General features: G+C 38.0%; 1 protein-coding gene across 6 annotated transcripts in view; it reads right to left on the bottom strand.

The window, feature by feature from the left end:
- The window catches only part of BTRC (beta-transducin repeat containing E3 ubiquitin protein ligase), a 181,544-nt gene that overhangs the window by 33,387 nt on the left and 127,044 nt on the right, over nt 1-21,113 (bottom strand). The window contains exon 2 of one of the 6 annotated variants that reach the window (XM_047759640.1): nt 17,739-17,787. The exons of the other annotated variants lie outside the window; for them this stretch is intronic. The gene's annotated coding sequence lies outside the window, so the exon portion shown is untranslated. The remainder of the gene's footprint in view (nt 1-17,738; nt 17,788-21,113) is intronic. 6 annotated transcript variants of the gene reach the window in all.

Genomic DNA, 21,113 nt, shown 5'->3' with positions numbered 1-21,113 from the left:
ACACAGGCTTTGGGGGACTTCAGGGCTGCTTTTTGTACAGTTTATTTGTTTGCATCTCAGAAAAGGAAAACTTGTGAAATATGGAGTAAGATTTTCAGAGCTAACAAACAGGTGCATTTACAAGCCTGACCAAATGCCACTTCTTACCCCAACAACCAAAATCTCCCACTCCATCATCTTTTATATATTTGTCCTTTGTCTTTTAAAAGATGGAAATGGACTGGAGTTGGATGCCACCTAGAGTACTGTACTCTGGCAAAACACCAGAAATGCCAGTAACAGAGAACAACAATCAGAAAGGTAATGAAATTATTCTGTATACTTTAAATGGATCAGATGTTTCTATAATCATGGGGTTCGGGTTATCATGCTTTGATCAGTGGCTATCAGACCATTAACAAATAAATATGAATTTCACAAATTGATTATCCCACTGCAGGAGCTAAAGTTCAGCCAAGACTTTCTTATACTTTCAATGATCCAGTCATAAATGGGATCTAAAACACTTGTTATTAGAAATGGAGCATAGGAGTTCCTGTCGTGGCGCAGCGGAAACGAATCTGACTAGGAACCATGAGGTTGTGGGTTTGATCCCCGGCCTTTTTCAGTGGGTTAAGGATCCGGCGCTGCCGTGAGTTGTGGTGTAGTTTGCAGACACAGCTTGGATCCCACGTTGCTGTGGCTCTGGTGTAGGCCGGCAGCTACAGCTCCGATTAGACCCCTAGCCTGGGAACCTCCATATGCCGTGGGAGCTGCCCTAAAAAGACAAAAAAACTTAAAAAAAGAAAGAAAGAAATGGAGTATAACCTGAGAGTTCATGTATTTGCCAACTATCTGTCCACTGGTACTACATTCTAGTCACCGACCCTCAAAACAGGGTATTTCCTTAAAAGTAGAAAGACATACATTTCAGATCCATTATCACTTTAAAATGAATTGCTCTTTTTTTCCAATTTAATTTTTATTTAAAATGAGTTACTTGTAGCCACTATATCATACTACATTGTTTTAAGAAGATGGTTCTGGAATAGAAAGACCTGATTTCAAATTTTAGTTCTTCAGAGTTCCCGTTGTGGTGCAACAGAAATGAACCCAACCCATGAGGTTGCAGGTTTGATACCTGGCCTGGCTAAGTGGGTTAAGGATCCAACGTTCCTGTGAGCTATGGTGTAGGTCACAGACATGGCTTGGATCTGGCGTTGCTGTGGCTATGGCATAGGCTAGCAGCTGTATCTCCAATTAGACTCCTGGCCTGGGAACCTCCTTATGCCACAGGTGAGGCCCTAAAAAGCAAAAAAAAAATTTTAGTTCTTCAATTTACCAGCTGTATGACATGGAATAAATAACTTGATTTTTTCTGGGTCTCTATTCCCCTCATCTGTAAAATGGGGCTAATTAAAGAATCTATTCCATCGGGATTTTGTAAGGATCAAATAGAATAATCTAAGAAAAGCATGCTTAACTCACCACCTGGCACACAATAAAGTGCTCAATAAATCATGGAGCTGCTGGGAGTGCCTGTTGTGGCTCAGTGGTAACAAACCCAACTAGTATCCATGAGGATCCAGGTTTGATCCCTGGCCCTGCTCACTGGGTTAAGGATCCAGCATTGCTATGAGCTGGGGTGTAGATCGCAGACGTGGCTCAGCTCTGGCGTTGCTGCGGCTGTGGTACAGGCAGGCATTTGTAGCTCCGATACAACCCCTAGCCTGGGAGTTTCCATATGCCGCACCACTGGCCCGTAAAAAAAATATTATGACTGCTGGAATTAGGCTTTCTCTTTTTGGAGATATATTCTTCTTTCTCACTGTGTAATATTATATTTTTTCTATTTCAATTTTCATTGAGGTATAATATACATAAAAGTACATAATCTTTTTTTTTTTTTTTTGGGTCTTCTTAGAGCCACACCCATGGCATGTGGAGGTTTCCCAGGCTAGGGGTCGAATTGGAGCTATAGCTGCTGGCCTAGTTGGATTCGTTTCCGCTGAGCCATGATGGAAACTCCCAAAAGTACAAAATCTTAAACGCACAGCTTGATGAATTTCCACAAGGTGAACATACTATGTAACTAGCACCCAGACCAAGAAACAGATTATCACAAGCCTCACAAGACCTGCCTTGTGCTCCCTTTTTCAAGTTGCTAGCTGCCCTAAAGGTAACCACTATACTCATTTCATTAAAAAACAAAAACAAAAACAAAAACGTATTTTTAAAACTGCCTATACAATTTCTAAAAAAAACCCTACGTAATACTTAGAAATAAGTTTAACAACGTGTAATTCCTGTAAACTGAAAACTACAAAACATTGCTGAGGGAAAATTAAATAAATGGGGAAATGCTTTATATTCACAAATTAGACTCAATGTTGTTAAGATGTTCTTTCTTTCCACCTCATCTATAGAATCAACAAAATATCAATCGAAATTTTAGCAGGCAAATTGACAAGGTGATTCTAAAATCTGTACTGAAATGCAAAGAACCTAAACTTCAGCCAAAACAATCCTGTAAAATAAAAACAAAGATGAAGGACTCATACTACTGAATTTCAAGACTAACAATAAAGAAACAGTAATCAAGGTAGTATGGCTACACGTGTAAGGACAAACATGCAGACCAGTGGAACAGAAGAGAGCATCTATAAATTGACCCAAATATAGTCAGTTGTTTTTTAGGGTTTTTTGTTTTTTGTCTCTTTAGGGCTGCACCTGTGGCATATGGAGGTTGCCAGGCTAGGGGTCCAATGGGAGCTGTAGCCGCCAGCCTACACCGAAGCCACAGCAACACAGAATCCGAACCGCGTCTGCGACCCACACCACAGCTCACAGCAATGCTGGATTATTAGCCCGCTGACCGAGGCCAGGGATTGAACCCGCATCCTTGTGGATGCTAGTCAGGTTCGTTAACTGCTGAGCCTTGAAGGGAACTCCCAAGAACAAATTAAAAAAAACAAAACAAAAAACTTAGAACTCAATAAGAAAACAAGTAACCCTGCTGTTTTTCTTTTTTAAAAAAATGGGCAAAAGACTCAGACACTTCACAAAAAAAGATCTAAGCATGGGATGACCAATAAACGCATAGAAAGATGTTCAGTAACAGCTTCTAGGGAAATGCAAGATAAAATCACAATGAAACACTAGTACACAGTTACTAGAATGGCTAAAATATATATTTTTTTCTTTTTAAGGCCACACCTGCGGCATATGGCGATGCCCAGGCTAGGGGCTGAATAGGAGCTATAGCTGCTGGTCTACACCACAAAAACATGCTGAATGAAAGAAGCCAGGTACAAAAAAGCACATACTTTATGAGTCTACTTATATGTAACTCTAGTAACAACAAATAGAATTTATAACAATTAAAACAAATCAGTGGTTGCCTGTGGCTGGATGTGGGATGGGATTAACTGGATAAGACACCGGTGAAGTTTTTCGGGTAATGAAAATGTTCTAAAGCGTGACTATTACACAGGTGTATACATTTTTCAAAATTCGTTCAACTGCACACTTTAAAAAATGTGTATTTTATTGTATGTAAATTATATCTTAAACTTATTTTAAAAACTTCTAAGGATAGGGTAAATGCCACTGTAGTATTAATTTCTCTTGTAACTAAGACATTTATAGAGAACTCTGGAGATAAAGGTCTTTGTTATCAAGCCCCTTCCCTCTATCATTCTCCCACACAGATTTTTCTACTAATGTCTAAAGTAAATGCAGCAAAATTTCAATTTGGGAACCTTAAAAAATTCACAAGGGTACAGTGAAAAAGTTCAATTATTAAAAAAATCAAAAGGTTGTATATTAGAGTGTATGTGAGAGAGGGTAATGGTTACTTGTGGCAATAGAATTGATTTGGTTTTCCCGGCAACAGCCTGATGACTCAACCACTACTGTTCAAATGTCTAGGAAAGCTGACAAACAACCTCAGTTTAATGGTAACACTAACTTTCTGCACACCCCTGCACATCTCCTCTTCTGTTTTTCTGTTTACAATGAACAGTTATCTCCAAAAGAAAGAAAGAAAGAAGCTGTCAGGTGACAAGTGCACAAAATGAGAGGATTTAAGTGTTTATACGATTGTTCTCCGCTTAGTCCTCAAAGGCCAAGGGCTAACATTTTCCTTCCTGAAAATATATTAAAGTACTGCTTTCAAAATTACCACAAATTCCTCAGAAGCTGCTGCCTGGGCCAGGAGGGAAAAACATACACATGCAGATACCAATTACCCTAACCACCACTACTGTAATATCAAGTGTGCTGACCTTACTAACCATGCCATGTGTAGGCTGGAAGATACAAAAGGGACTGGCTGAACTTGATGGGGAGATGACAGATGTTTCCAGTTTGCATGTAAACTCTGCTTTAATCACAAAGAAGGGTATGATAAGTAGAAAAAGAAAAATATTCCAGACATAAGACATCATCTGGAACTGAGGATGCAAGAACTAGATAAAGAGAACATTTATGACCAGAGAGATGCAAATGACATTTAAGGATTCTGTTTAAGAAAGGCTTTGAGGAAAGATTTTGGCATTGAAAACCATGGTGGGGGAAAGGGGATATAATGATTAAGATAATGAATGTGGAGTTCCCGTCGTGGCGCAGCAGAAACAAATCCGACTAGGAACCATGAGGTTGTGGGTTCAATCTCTGGCCTCGCTCAGTTGGTTAAGGATCCAGCATTGCTGTGAGCTGTGGTGTAGGCTCAGATGCCGAGTTGCTGTGGCCGTGGCATAGATTGGCTGGCTACAGCTCCGATTCAACCCCTAGCCTGGGAACCTCCATATACTGCGGACGCAGCCCTAAAAAGACAAAAAGACAAAAAAAAAAAGAATACAATGGGTAAAAGTTGTGCTGGGGATAAGTCCATAGCCTAAGAGGGATAGGACAAAAATTGTGACTAGGGCTAGAACTTCAGTTATCAATTAACAAGCACTTATTGAGTGACTAGTCTGAGCTGCACATTTTTCTAGGTGCTCGAGCAACCGTGGTAAATGGGTAGACAAAGTTTCCTTACTTTCTTTGGCGAGGAGTAGAGGAAGACTATTTAATGAATATTTAAATCTCAGAAACTAATAAATATTGTGAAGAAAACAAAATAAGGTAGCATAAAATAGGAAGTGAACAGTGAAGCCTAATTCAATGGTAATGAAATGAGGATGGAGTGGAGAATATCTGAGCTAAGATCTAAAAGATGAGAGAGTCAAGCCTTGTTAAGAACTGGGGGAAAAGCCCTTTAGACAGAAGGAAAAGCAAGTCAAAGGTGTGTTCGAGAGAAAGGTGGCTGATTTGACTGGGGCAAAGTGAATGAAGAGGAAAGTGGTGGAAAATGAGGTTAGTGAGATGGCCTAGGGCCAGATCTTACAATGTCTTCTAGGTCACAGTAAGGAGTTTGGACTTCTTCTGAAGTGTTAAAAGAGAGCCCCTGGAGGTTCTGAGATAGTTAAATATGGCATCATCTGATTTATGCTTTAGAAATACTTAACACCAGGTACCACATAGAGAAAGGGGATGGAGGGAATCTGGGGAAGGTGAGGGTAGGGAGTAGATGACAAGAGCAAGTTGAAAGAGCAGAGGAAGGAAGACCAAGCAGAGCTGATAAAATAATCCAGGCAAGAAGTAATCATGGCTAAGGTTAGAGGAGATAGATTAGGAAGTGCTTAGAAGAGGAGTTCCTGTTGTGGCACAGCAGAAACGAATCCGACTGGTACCCATGAGGATGCAGGTTTGATCTCTGGCCTCGCTCGGTGGGTCAGGGATCTGGTGTTGCTGTGAGCTGTGGTGTAGGCTGACAGCTACAGCTCCGATTCGATCCCTAGCCTGGGAACTTCCATATGCCATGGGTGTGGCCCTAAAGAGAAAGAAAAAAAAAAAAAAAAAGGAAGCGCTTATAAGAAAGGTACTTTACCATTATGAGAAAGGAGGAGAAAAGCCCTGTTGAGAATTATAAATCTGGGTTAAAATATGCATTTAGTAATTGACTTCTTCAGTAGAACTGATTCTTCAAATATTTAATCTGGTATATTAACCAGATTATTAGGGATAAAACCAGGGTTCTTGCTCCTTGTAGCCAGGAGAAACAAGGTAAAACATTCAAGAATACTACAGGAAAAGAAAGGGGAAATTTTAAAAAGTTCTACACTATTCCCTATTGGCTACTGCCAGGCTTTAAAGAAGAATCCATAAGTATTGATTTTAAAGGTTTTTTTTTTCCCTACTGTTTTCCCTTAAATTATTTGTAAAAATATCTCTTTAAAAAAAGGTCAACACATTATCTTGGTTAAATTAAGAGGAAATGGTATTGTCTACATTTTGATTGGGACTAAAAGAAGTAATTAAGCTCACCAAGGAGATCCAGCACAGCTCCAGAACTTATAAAGAGTTAGGGTAGAAAAGAAAAAGGAAACCAGAAGGTTCAGCAGACTCCACTGGTACACGAGCATCTTTTAACAAGGAAATTTCGGGGAGTTCCCGTCGTGGCGCAGTGGTTAACGAATCCAACTAGGAACCATGAGGTTGCGGGTTCGCTCCCTGCCCTTGCTCAGTGGGTTAAGGATCTGGCGTTGCCGTGAGCTGAGGTGTAGGTCACAGACGCGGCTCAGATCCTGCGTTGCTGTGGCTCTGGCGTAGGCTGGTGGCTACAGCTCTGATTAGACCCCTAGCCTGGGAACCTCCATATACCTCGGGAGCGGCCCAAGAAATAGCAAAAAGACAAAAATAAAAATAAAATAAATAAAAAATAAAAAAAACAAGGAAATTTCGAATGAGACTGAAAGACTGGCCATAAATTGAACATGCAGAGTAAAAGGTAATGAATGCTTAAATGTGGGACCATAACTTTTGACATTTTCAGTTTTCACTTTTTTAAAAATTCTATTATAACTTTCAGTGGCCAAAGAAGTAGTCCATTATCTTTTGGGGAGGGCAGATAAGAGTACAAATGAAAATGGTGGCTATACGTAGAGAATGGGACAAACATTTCAACAGAAGTAAACACCACATTTCTCAGTGGGATTATTGCATTAATATTTCAACAGCTTCTACTAAATACGATTATATATTAGGTGAACTCATAAATATGTCAGATCTGATTAGTGAATGTGGAAGACAGGAAGAGGCAGATTTGTCAGCAGAAGAAAAGTTCACATTATGAATTTGACTGGTTTCTAATAAACCACAAGAAAAAGCTTGCAATTACTCCAATTCTTTTAAGTAAAACTCACCAGGAAATGAACTCACAAATGCTCCAGAATATATGATTATTTAAAGACTGGACACTTGACAATATTTTTTTCTATTTACCAATTATAGAAAAAGCCATATAAAAATTCATCAAAATCAAAACAAAGCTATTTTTTATTATTTCTACATTTTTGAAGTAGTTAAAGGGATAGGATAGTCCCTTAACAGTTTTAGGTTTCAAATTAGGGATCTTGTTTCTATAGTGGGTTCCCTCATGCAACTTCATAGCTTCCAGGGTGATAGGTTCTTTTGTTCTAAACCAAGAAACTCACTGCAGTTTAATTTACTGTGGCATCATTATAGCTACTAAGTACACACACCTCAAGGCTGGCAAGCCCACTGATATAGACAGTGCCACCTTAAAAGGATTTTTGGATGGGTCTTAGTGATGTGGGGGAAAAAAAGGACATAATGTTTAATTATAAGAAATGATTGAAATAGGCACAGACATACCTCGGGTGCCTCTGCACTGCAGCAAGCTCTAAACTTGTTATCGTTAATGGTTTAAATTTCACTGTGCTAATCATTTCAGGACACAAGCCTTTCTTGATAATCTAATGAATTATTCCAACATCCTTCAGCAAAAAAAAAAAAAAAAAGAAAGAAAAGAAAAAAAAAATCCTCCATGACAGCACTAATTACAAGACGTTTTCCCAGTGCTTATGTAAAATATGACAGAGCAGCAGCTTAGGGAATTGCAGAAAACTGCTTCTAATTTCCACTGAGAAACTGACAAACACCTCTCTTTCATCTCTCCCAGCTCTCAAGTAAGATTTAACTTTCTCATTTAGTTAATTACCGAGTGAGGATCATCATTTCCCCGGATCGGAGCGGCACAGAGCCTTTATCGTGTTAACTTGTGAACTTGATCGATGGCTGCTGCTAAAACTTAATAACTTCACCCCCTGGCAAATTGTAAGATAAATATAATAGGAGAAACTCTGACAGTAAAAACCTGCCAGAAATGAGCGCTGTGTTTATGTTTCTTTGCAGGCAGCAAAAAAACAACCGACAGCTTATTACTGGTTGCGTGTTACTTATATTTAAAAGACTCCAGGCAGTTAACTTTCTACATACTGTTAAAACTTTGCTCACAAGATGGAGAAAAATGAGAAAAAGCACCAATGATGCAGACTTGGGGAAAGGAGGGAAGAAGGAAGAAAAAACCGGGAGAAGGACAAAGCAAGGGAATATATTGTAAAAATCTTTTAAAACGTCATGTTTATCATATAAAATATCCAGACAGCACAAATAATCATAAAATCTTTAAAAAATAAAAATAATTCTGGACTTCTAAGACACCATATGAACTATACCTAGGACCAAAGCAAGGGAATTTTACTTATTCAAATTTTTTCAATGACCATAATCCATGCCTGAGAAATCCAATTAACAGCAGAATTCCTAGATCTCTTTTTAAAAACCCCTGCAGCTAGAAAACCATTCACTACCCTTTCTAAAACAAGAACACTTTAGCCAGGAAATACATAATTTTGTCTAGAGCACATCATCTAGTCTTACATTCACCTTTCATACCTAAGGTAGCTAACTGAAAAGGAAAGAGTCTGGAATTTTTTCTTTTGGTCAAACTCGAATTAAACTTGGAACTTCAACATTTAACTGTGAGAGAGTGTGTACCATGCCCTCATACAGTATGAATTTTAAGCTTTGTATAACTGACCATACCGTGGACAACAGACAATGAAGTAACAATATGGTATAACAATAACAGAATAGCTGCTCACCAATGTTAGTTCCCTTTACTCCATAAGACTGAAGACAAATCTGTATATAAACTGCTGTCTGTTAACCGACCACCTTCACAATATAGAAATATTACAAAAAACAAAATATGAACTAAATTTTGGGGAAGGTAGAGAAAGGCAGAAAAGGTCTTGAAGGACTTGAGTTTAAGCCTAATTTGTGAGGCTGTAGCTAACATCCATTATCTGTGTTAATACCAACAGCTCAAAGTTGCATGCTGCAATCAAGGGGCCACCATTTTGAAAGTTGAAAGGATGTGGAAAACTGAACATCAAAGCGGCAAATCAAATTCATATTCACTGGAGGATCAAATTTGGTTTCTCATTTTGTTTTGTTTTTACTTTCTTTAAATAAGGATTACTGAGGTCAAGCAAAGAAAGATCATTAATTTAAAAAACTGTTTATAACAGACAAACTTTAGAAAATATGAAAAATACAGAAGCACACAAAACATAGAAATTGCCCATAATTTCCACCATCAACAAATAAACAATGTTCATATTTTGGTAGGTACATATATTTCTGGTCTTAAAAAATTATTAGTTGGAGTTCCTGTTGTGGTGAAGCAGAAACAAATCTGACTAGGAACCATGAGGTTGCAGGTTTGATCCCTGGCCTTGCTTCATTCAGTGGGTTAAGGATCCAGCGTTGCCATGAGCTGTGGTGTAGGTCACAGACACGGCTTCGATCTGGTGTTGCTGTGCCTTTGGTGTAGGCCAGTAGCAACAGCTCCAATTAGACCCCAGCCTGGGAACCTCCATATGCCTTGGGTATAGCCCGGAAAAGACAAAAGACAAAAGATTTAAAAAAAAAAAAGTCAATTATTTAATGTGGGAGAGGGTGTTTCTGGGTCATCTAGAGAATTCTTTGTCTATAACATCAAATTACTAGGGCAGGCAAAATTTATCTCACTTGCTGAACGTCTTAGAGAAGTCAAGATCTGATGCTGGAGGATATAGAATTACAAGTGATCGTGAGTGTGGAAAGGAGAGGAGATAAAGAGATGGAAGAGGGAGAGAGAGGAGGGAAGGAGTGAGGAAGAAGGAGATGGAAGGGGAAGAGGGGGAAGAAAGGGAAGGGAAGCAGGGAGAAGAGAGAGAGCAAGGCAGAGAGGACAGGGGGAAGGGAGAGGAATGATGAAAGTGACTGGGGATAGGGGAAAGGAGAGAGGTGGAAAAGAGATGGGAAGGATAAGCATGGACAGGAAGAGATGGCAAAGGGAAAGAAAGCAGCAGCTAGGAAAGAGACGGAGGGAGATATGGAGGGGAAGAGTGAGAATGAGGTAGAGAGAGATAAGGGGGAAAGGAATAAATATGACCAAGTGTAAAAGGGTTGTAGCATTACCAAGCTCACCTGCTCCAAGATAAGCAATATGCCTGCTGGATGAAAAGGTCCTCTCCCACACAATAAACAATAAACATCAAGAGGGAGAGGGGATGAAAAACTGTTTTTCTAACCCACTACTTAATGTTTCAGGCAGAGTAATAAAGTTTAATTGTCTGGAATCTGGTTGCTCTTTCTGTAAACTTCCTCAGATAGAGGTTGCTCATCTGGATGTTAAATAATGTTAATATTACCAAAATAAAATTTCTGTGATGGAGAAAGTTTAAACTAAGAGCCTTCTCCCTGACTCCCTCCTCACATCCTCCCTTTATTTTAGCATCAGAAAGTTAAATTCTACCAATAAATAACAGGGAATGATGGAGGCACTTGCTGCCAGAGGAAAACACAGAGACATACTTAAAATGCAATTTAAAAGGACAGAGGAAAAATATAGTCAGTTTTAAATATAGAGCAAAAAAAAAAAAAAAAAAAAAAACCCCCCAAAAAAACAAAAAAACAACTACCCTCCTCTTTGTGCTCTAATCCTTACATTTTCAGGTCCAACAAAAAGGTCTCAATGGCTTGGTAAAAACTTGTTCCTAAAGAAAGCCTTTGAGAACCTATATCTAAAACCTGGATTAGGAAAATACAGTTCTTTGGGATAGGATCTCAAGAAGCTAACTCAGCTTTCTAGAAGAAATTCAACTCTTCCCAAATGCTTGTTAATGCATGTTAAATGCAGCAAGAAATAATCCTGTGAGGCAGCACAGGCCTCTCTTAGCTGCAGTGAATGAAGTAAATGACTTGTAACTTCTGGAAGTCTTGGTTATCTGCAGGTAAAACTTTAATAACCCTTGGAGCATCAAGGGACTAAAGACATTTCTCTCTGGAATATGTGGGTAATTGTCTTCTTAATTTATCCAGGAAAGGCTTAGTTTGGATGCAGCATCTGTTTTGTTTTGTTTTTTTTTTTCTAGCAGAGGTGATCAAAATAACTTGCTCAAATTCACATAACTTAGTAGAGTTCAGACTAAATTTCTTCTTCTTTTTTTCTTCTTAGGGCCACACCCTTGCTTATATGGAAGTTCTTGGAATAGGGGTCGAATCAGAGCTACAGCTGCCGGCCTACACCACAACCACAGTATCCTGGGATCCAGGCTGCATCTGTGACCTACACCACAGCTCATGGCAAGCTAAATCCTTAACCCACTCACAGAGGCCAGGGATTGAACCCGTGTCCTCATGGATACTAGCCAGGTTCTTTTAAGATGAGCCACAACAGGAACTCCCAGACTAAATTTCAAAATGCAGTTGTTACATAAAGTGTACAGTGTTCCTAAAATTATATTCTAGACCTTCTGCTTTCTCCTGACAATGAAGCTCCAAGGCAATGACTAAGACCAAATATCAAAGACCAGGACTGCTCTGTATAAAAGGATAAAGGATAGACATTTTTTATAGCCAAAAGCAGTACATGAGCACCAAAGACTGCAAGTGCCACAATGAAGTCAGTGCAAATGTCCTTCTGAAGGAGTTTACGGTTATGTAAGAGTATTATAAAAAAAAAATACCATGATTTGGCACTGATTCTAGATAAGCTCTACCATTTACTTGATGTGTGACCTTAGTAAGTTACTTAACCTCTTTTCTAATCTGTAAAATGGTGGTTTTTATAATACTTAACAGGAATGTAACTTTTGGATATAAATCATATACATGAAAAAGCACTTAGAAGAGTATCTGGCACATAGTAAGTGATTTAGCTGTCATTACACTTTTTTTTTTTTGGTCTTTTTCCCTTTTCTAGGGCCGATCCCATGATACATGGAGCTTCCCAGGCTAGGGGTCTAATGGGCGCTGTAGCCGCTGGCCTATGCCAGGGCCACAGCAACGCCAGATCCAAGCCACATCTTCGACCTACACCACAGCTCACGGCAGCGCCGGATCTTTAACCCACTGAGCTAGGCCAGGGATCAAACGTGCAACCTCATGGTTCCTATTTGGATTCATTAACCACTGTGCCGTGATGGGAAATCCTGTCATTACATTTTTCATTAGAGATCACTGCAATGTACATAGTTGCTGATTATAATTAGCTTAACACTTTTATTAAATATACTCTCTTCACTTTTACAATAATTTATGCCCAGAAATCTTCACTTTGAAAGCTGATTTTAAACTCTGAAGGTCAGAGATTAACATAAGCCTTTTAGATATGTACTATAAGCCCTACATAGATAGGGAGCAACGACTCAAAAATTTTAATCCAAGCTAATGTAAGGAATGGATATTGCTTTTTGGGAGTACAGGGGTAAACTGCTTTGTAGTATAAACATATTTGGAGTCCCCTTCTCTTACCAACAAGGATGCTACTATCAGCACATTGATATTACTCAATATAAACATAGTAACTTTTAATCCATTGTTTTCTAAGATTAATTTTAACTTTTTTTTTAAGGGCTGCACCTGCAGCATAAAGAAGTTCCCAGGCTAGGGATAGAACTGGAGTTGCAGCTGCCAGCCTACGCCACAGCTACAGCAATGCAAGATCTATGCTGCAGCTTGCAGCAACACTGGATCCTTAACCCACTGAGAGAGGCCAGGAATTGAACCCGGGTCCTCATGGATGCTAGTTGGGTTCTTAACCCACTGAGCCACAATGGGAACTCCTAGTTTTAAAATTTTTATGTAATAAAATATGTAAAATATTACTATGTAAAATATTTAACAATGAGAGTAAAACTGAGCTAACAACGACTGACATTTAACAACTGGAGAAGACAGGAACGAGCAAAATGAAGACTTCAAGATATGTTTTATGATATGGAATAAAAGACGTGGGAGTTCCCATTGTGGCACAGTGGAAACGAATCTGACTAGAAACCATGAGGTTGCAGGTTCGATCCCTGGCCTTGCTCAGTGGGTTAAGGATCTGGCATTGCCATGAGCTGTGGTGTAGGTTGCAGATGCGGCTCAGATCCTGTGTTGCTGAGGCTCTGGTGTAGGCTGGCAGCTATAGCTCCGATTAGACCCCTAGTCTGGGAACCTCCATATGCCACAGGTGCAGCACTAAAAAGCAAAAAAAAAAAAAAAGACATTTGAAAATACATTTTTTCCCCCATTTTCCATCTTTCAGAGCAATTGCCAAAACATATTCCCATAACACTCAAATTTAGTGATAGAGGAGTTCCCGTCATGGTGCAGTGGTTAACGAATCCGACTAGGAACCATGAGGTTGCGGGTTCGCTCCCTGCCCTTGCTCAGTGGGTTAACGATCCGGCGTTGCCGTGAGCTGTGGTGTGGGTCACAGATGCAGCTCGGATCTGGCTGGCGTTGCTGTGGCTCTGGCGTAGGCCAGTGGCTACAGCTCCGATTAGACCCCTAGCCTGGGAACCTCCATATGCCGAGGGAGCGGCCCAAGAAATAGCAACAACAACAACAACAACAACAACAAAAAGACAAAAGACAAAAAAAAATTTAGTGATAGAACAGTAAGGAAATTATTAGAATGGTAACAAGATTCTCAATGCAATACCCTAGTTTTGAAAAATCCACTTTACTCATTTCTACAGTAAATACAGGATGATTCCTACATCCTATAGGGTACAGAGTACATTTTGCTTCCTTTAGACTTTGTACTTCATTTTAGGAATCAGCGAAGACAGAGCTGGGGCAGAAACCAGGCTAAAATTCTAGCTGTCATCAGCACTCATCCTTTTTCTCAAAATTGGCAAAAAAAAACCCAATTACTTTGTGATTTCGTCTGACAGTTATTTACACTTTCCCCACAAGGCACTATTTTTATGGGGTTTCATGGGCTAGAGACTGCGGATTTTTGGTGTTTTGGAGGAAATACTGAATCTTGAGTGTCACCAAAATTTTTCTTTTTCAGAATGGGACAAATCCCTACCAGGGATTTTCTGTGTTTGTTGGGAGTGAAAGTGGGATAAGAAAATGAAAATCAGAAAGACAGTTACTTCCATAATGTTTATGTGCTTGATTTAGAAATAGGACTGTATCCTTTCTTTGCAGAACTTGGCTTTCTTTAAGGATGAAATAGTTTCTATAAAGACATTTTCTGGTTTACTAGCCAACCTCTTCATTTCAACTGGGTGTGGCTTAAGCTCACATGGCACACTATAAATATGAAACACAAAGGTAACAACTTTTTCCAATGAAGTTTTTCCATGTACCAAACTTTCAGTTACCCTATTTCCATTTTCTGTTTAATGAATAAACAGAGGCTTTGGAATTTGATGCTTTGGAAACAAACCATTATGAAAAGTTTTCTTTTTTTCTTTTCTTTTTCTTTTGGTTGTACTCGTGGCATGCAAAAGTTCCCGGGCCAGGGATCATACCTGAGCCACAGCAGTGACAACATTGAGTCCTTAACTGCTAGGCTACCAGGGAACTCCCTGAAAAGTTCTCCTATAGTTGACTCACATGTTAACAGCCCCACAGCAAAGGTGAAGCAGTACAATGGCCTAGTCCCATCACTAATTAGCTATATAATTTTGGACAACTCTCTACTGCTTGGGATCTCATCTGCAAAATGAGTGAGTGGATGAAATAATCTGAGGCTCAGTGTGGCTTTCATATTTTGAGTTTATGATTCAGTTCCATGGTAAATCAGAGCTGAGTAAATAAAAGAATCATTTCTCAAATTTTTCTTACTAAAAAACCAACATATAGAGTTTAAGTACGTACTTCAAGTTAAAAACAAATATTTTTTAAAATAATACGTGGACAAGCAATTTATTTCAAAATCCCAAAAAAGGTAAAAAATTTCTGCATCAATTGAGTTTTCAGTGCAAAAAGAAATGCTATCATTCTGTGTGTGGCAGGTACAGAGATAACATATTATTCTCTCACTTTTCTACATGCGAAAATATTCCATAATTAAGAATTTAAAACTTTATGGTATTAACCTTTCTCAGGGCTGACACAAGTAACTGAAGACTTAACAATGTCTTGAAGTTTTGTATCTCAGTATACCTCCATTCTTCCATAATTTACTCTCAGTTCCCCATTCATCTCCATAGTTCCCAGTATTTAAGGGAAGGTTTTTCAAGAAAACTGTCAATAATTGAATGTATCTCACTATTAAAAATCCTTTATTTCACATGGAGGCAAACTATTTTATCAGTTTAATATACTAACTTCTCTTACTTAGAACCGAATCAAAGTACTAGGGTTACATGAACAGTCTGAAAATAGATAGGAAAAACCTACTGGGATCCTCTCAATGCTTTATCAAGGTTATAGTGGTCATGGTCAGATGGCTGTTGTTCTCTGTCAGTTTAATTTTCAGCATTATAGCCCACAGCCTGCTGTATCTTAGACACCTTTTTCTGTCAGATTCCAAAGGCCTCCAAGTGTCCTGAAGGCCAAGGTGATATATTAGCTACTGTAATAAATAAACATGGCAGAAAACTGGACCTCAATTTCCATTTGAAAGATTAAGTTTCACTGGAAGTTACAAACATAAGTTGTGGTATCACCTTACATGGTGATAGCATTTTTCAACTGTGAGTGATCTAACAGGCCTACATAGTAATTAGGGCCAGTGAAGCTGCAAGAGTAGGCTGATATAAGAATGGACATGGACTAAGAGAGTAGCAGTGACTACACAGGGTGGGGTTGGGAGAAGACAGAATCAAGTCATTTTGGAGAATATATTCTTAGGGAGCCTGGGCATTACGGGGTGGATTAAATAACAGGAATTACGATTTTAGGGACTATACTGCCTAGCACTAGACGTCCAAGCCTGTGTCTGCAATGTATAAACTATATACAAGCTAGATACTCTCTTAAGCCTCAAATTTCTCATGGGCAAAGGGGTATAATATCACATACATCCCAGGGTTGTCAAAAGAAATAACAGCTAATACAACATTGTAAATCAACTATACCTTAATAAAATAAATTTAAAGAAAAAGAAATAATAGAAGATTAGGTATAAAATGCAAAGCACAGGGCCTGGAACATAAATGCTTAATAAAGGTAGGTGATATCATTTGCTAGTATGTAGAAACTATCTCAGCAATTCGCGCTGTATCAGGACCTGCCCACCAAACTTCAAAGAACAGTTTTAACTGAAACTCCATACCAAATTCCCCAGGAAGGGGAATTATTAATTGGAATATTTAAACATATGCTAACTTATCTGGCAAATTAATTGATGTGATTGGAGACAGAATTGTGAATAAAGAAAGAAAATTTAAGGTGTGATTAGACTGTAAAGAACAGCTCATTAGGGAGCTGGGTTCAAGGCTCTGGGTGAAATCACAGGAAACTATAATTTAGGGAATTTTTGTGTGTACTGAATTGTCTCATTTAAACAAATACATTGAGGGCTTCCTCTGTGCAAGTGCTATATTAGGTGATGCAAAGGTCCCATAGTTGGTAAATATTGACAAGTCGATTCTAAAATCTATATGAGAATGCAAATGACCAAGAATAATCAAGGTAATATGGAGGAATAACAACAAAGCTAGAGGGCTTACTATAAGGGTTCGAGGTCTGACAAAGAACATATAATTTATGGCAGAGGAAACAAAGCAGTATATACATTTTAATAAATGGTGTTAGATCAACTGAATATCACATTTTTTTAAAAAAGCACTCTCACTTCTACTTAACATCACACACACAAAATCAAATGGATTTCAGATCTAAATGTAAACGGTAAAAAAAATTTAGAAGAAAACATTAGAGAATATCTTCATGACACTGGAGTAGGAACAGATTTCTTAAGTAGAACTATGTGAGGCAGACGGATAAATTGGACTATACTAAAATTAAGAACCTCTGTTTATCAATAGACATCATTTTAAAGATGAAAGGCAAGTCATAGAGTAGGAGAAAATATTCATAACATACATATCAGACAAAGGACTTATATCCAGAATTTTAAAAACTTGCTGCAAATCATTAGGAAAAAAAATATAAAACCCAACAGAAAAATGGGCAAAAGACTGGAATGGCCACCTCACATCTAAACGGTCAATCAACATATAAAGAAATGCTTGATTTTAAGCGTTAAGGGAAAGTTAAATTTAGAAACGTGACAACAATGTGAATAAACTTAACACTATTGAACTGTACACTTAAAATGTTTTACCATCTTTTAACCACGGTAAACTTTATGTTATACAAAAATCTTTTTTTACCACAATTAAAAAAAAAAAAAACACCCCACAATGGGATATTGCTATATACCCCCAGAATGCCTCAATGAAAAAGTCAGATAAACAAGTGTTGGGTAATGGGGAAAAGGAACAATGGAATTCTCATTAACTGATGGACAGAGTAGAATATAAATCAGGAAATTCTGACTACCTTCCTACTTACATACACAACAGAATACAGGTATTTGTCATACATACTGAAAGAAAGATACATACCCCCAATTTTTTGCAGTCATCAAAATCTGAAAGCACCCTAGATGTTCATCTATAGTAAAATGGATATAAGTTTAGCTTATTTATATAATAAAATACAACACATCAATGAGAAGAAACAAATTACAGACACATGCAATAATATGACTCTCGAAAACATTATGCCAGATGAAGTAAGTCAGACAGTAAGGAATACGTACGGTATGGTTCCGCTCGCACCAAGTTCAAAAACAGGCAGAACAAATGCCTAATGTTAGAGGTGAGGATAATGGCTATCTTTGGGAGAGGAATGACAATGAAGGCAGGAGAGGGTTTCTGGTAATGCTCTTTTACTTTCCCTCTTAAAAAAAAAAAAAAATCTTAGTGGTGGTTATAAAGACGTGTTCACTTTGTGAAAATTCACTGAGCCAAACTCAAGGTCTCCTGGATACTGTATTAGGAACAGATTATTATATTCATAAAAAAAGAAATAAGGATGAATAAAGCCCTGTTTGGTTACAAATAGATAGTCCAAACCCTTATTTTCTGATATAAAGGAAAAAGGGAGTTCTATAAAAAAGATTTAAACTTTTGCCATGGAGCAGCCTTAGCCTCTACCTTCACTTGCAACCCTTTGGCCACATACAGACAATTGTTCCCACATGCCACTAATCTGAACAAGGTTAGAGCTCCCTCTAGCACTTTTAACTAAGGAAACACCACAGGCCCTTACAGAGCTGACACAGTTTGGTGCTGCCCACAGTTAAATGCAATACGGTGATTTTTATTTTTAATTTGCTTTAATTGTTGCTATGATATGAATAATTAATAGGCTGCCTAAGCCAGTTTTGTAAAGTTCACAATACAGAAAGCCAGGAGAGAAATATCTACTTAGAAAGGAGGTTTAAAAATGGTTATAACTGCTATAATACTAGAGAATTCAGAACATTTGTTCATGATTTGTGGCAACATTATGTCTCACTAACAAAGAAGCATGCTACCAAGCCCTTCCTACTAAAAAAAATTCATCTGGTCTTCATCAATTTTTCTCTTCATGGCTTCATAACCATTGTACCTATAATACCACGTAAGAGCCAAGTAAGTCAGCGTTATGAGAACCTTGTTCTTTTGTGGCAGAGAAGAGGGAAGGGTTGGCTATAAACACTTCACCCAGTTCCATCCATTCTAAAACAAGTATTTATTAGCATTAAATAACAAATTGGTCTGGACAACAGAGACCTATTCAAATTGAAGCCTGTATTCTTTCCTACTTATCAACTCCCTTCTCCACTAACACCTTAACCATTGGAAGTTATGCTATCAGTGCTTCCAGTCAGCAATGTCTACGTCATGTTCCAAAAGTATAATTTAGTTATAATGTTGTAATCTTACACATTCTAGGCAGAGTTTGAACAGGCTCTAAAAGTTCAATGATTATAATACACACTATCTGGGAATCTAGCCAGAAATAAAGGGTTTTGTTTTTCATTCTTGGATTTCAAATCTTCCCCTACCCTGAAAGAAACACTGCTTTTCAACACTCTTGTTAAACTTAACACAGATACAAACCCAGCTAATTAGTAAGTTCCTTGAATCAAGGAGAGATAATGAAAAAGAAGAGAATCTAAAGAATCATCTTAAAAGTAAATTCATATTAGCCAAAACTATTATGTGTTATTCATTATTCTGCATTCTAAAATTAAGAAACAACATTTTTTGAACTATAATAAGAAAACAAATATTTTCTATCAACCTTTTTTTTTTTTTTTTTTTAGCATACACAGCCCTTAAAAAGTGTGTCCATAATTATAGGAAAATTTAGCAATTTCCAAGGGAAATGTTTACCATTTCCTTTTTTAGCATTCTAAATGGAGATTAATGTAAGTCAGTACAACTTCCTCTCTCATGCTCTGGTTACACACATGCACTGCTCTGCCAAAAACAGTATGGCATGGACATCATTCCTGGATCTTTCCTGCACATACCACAAAGCCATGATGCCAAGTTCCCACTTAGTTTGGTTTTGCATCATGTCTGCTGGTCACATAAACATGGCCAAGGGCAGCTCAAACTAGGCGTAAAAATGTTATCTGAAAACAGTCATTCATTAAGCTACTGAGAACTTCAATTGTGAACTGTGCTTTTCCTAAGACCTCCTCTATTTCAATTCACCTAGTATCTGCTGGGAGCCATACATCATGAACTAGAACAAGAATGACAGATCTAAATTAACACGACTGAAAAGCTATTTGATGCTGCCTCTTGGTTTCTCTACTTTACTCTCTTTTGTGGCATCCAAAGGCTTCAGAACCCTGGCATTAATTAATGCAGTAGTTTTATTACACACAATCAAAGCTTGAAAAGAAAAGCCTAACAGACAGCAAGAGGACATTACAAGGTTCAATTAACAGTTTTACTTTTTTGTGGCTGCTAATTGAGGTATTTTTAATTTTAATCATCTCATATGGAATGCTAAAAAGGAAAATACTGTAAGTGTAAAAGGAGAACATAAACCTAAAGTGAATTACTATATAATGGTTTTATATAATCAATTCGCATACTTCTGCATTTTCCAAATCACAGCTACTTGCTAATAAATTGTTATCATTTAATAAGCACCACAGACAACTTTTTAGATAATCCCCCCTCATTTGCTACATCTACCCTAATTTCTATGTACTAAAATTAACAAAACAGTGGTTGAAAGCACATGGCTATGGGGCTAGACAGTCTGGGTTCAAATTCCAATTCTGGAACATACCTTGGGCAAACTGCTTGATATCATTGAGTTCTAGTTAATCTGTCTGTAAAGGAGTTGTATATTTACTGAGATCGATGTGGGGATTTAGTGAGAATGGATATAAAACCCTTAACCCTCAGTGTCTGGCACACTGTAAACACTCAATAAATAATAGTGCAAAAAGGCTGTCAAATTTGATGACACAATCTCTGCATTTTTTAAAATTATTTTTTCTGTTGAAGTATAGCTGATTTACAATGTCATGTTAATTTCTGCTGTACAGCAAAGTGACTCAGTTATACATATGTATACATTCTTTTCGATATTCTTTTCCATTATGGTCTATCCCAGGATACTGAATATAGTTCCTTGTGCTATACAGTAGGACCTGGCTGTTCGTCCATTTTCTATGTAATAGTTTACATCTACTTACCCCAAACTGCCGATCCTTCCCCCACCTGCTTCCCGCTTGGCAATCACAAATCTGTACTTTTTTATTTTCTTTCTTTCTTTTTGCTTTTTTAAGGGCTGTACCTGCAGCATATTGAAGTTCCTAGGCTAGGGGTCGAATCTGAGCTGCAGCTGTCACAGCTACAGCAATGCCAGATCTGAGCTGCATCTGTGACCTACGCCATAGTTCACAGCAACGCCAGGGATTC

The sequence above is a fragment of the Phacochoerus africanus genome, chromosome 15 (assembly GCF_016906955.1).
Source record: "Phacochoerus africanus isolate WHEZ1 chromosome 15, ROS_Pafr_v1, whole genome shotgun sequence".
NCBI lineage: Eukaryota > Metazoa > Chordata > Mammalia > Artiodactyla > Suidae > Phacochoerus > Phacochoerus africanus.
Note: the sequence above shows the minus strand (reverse complement) of the source record. Positions and strands in the feature narration are given on the sequence as shown.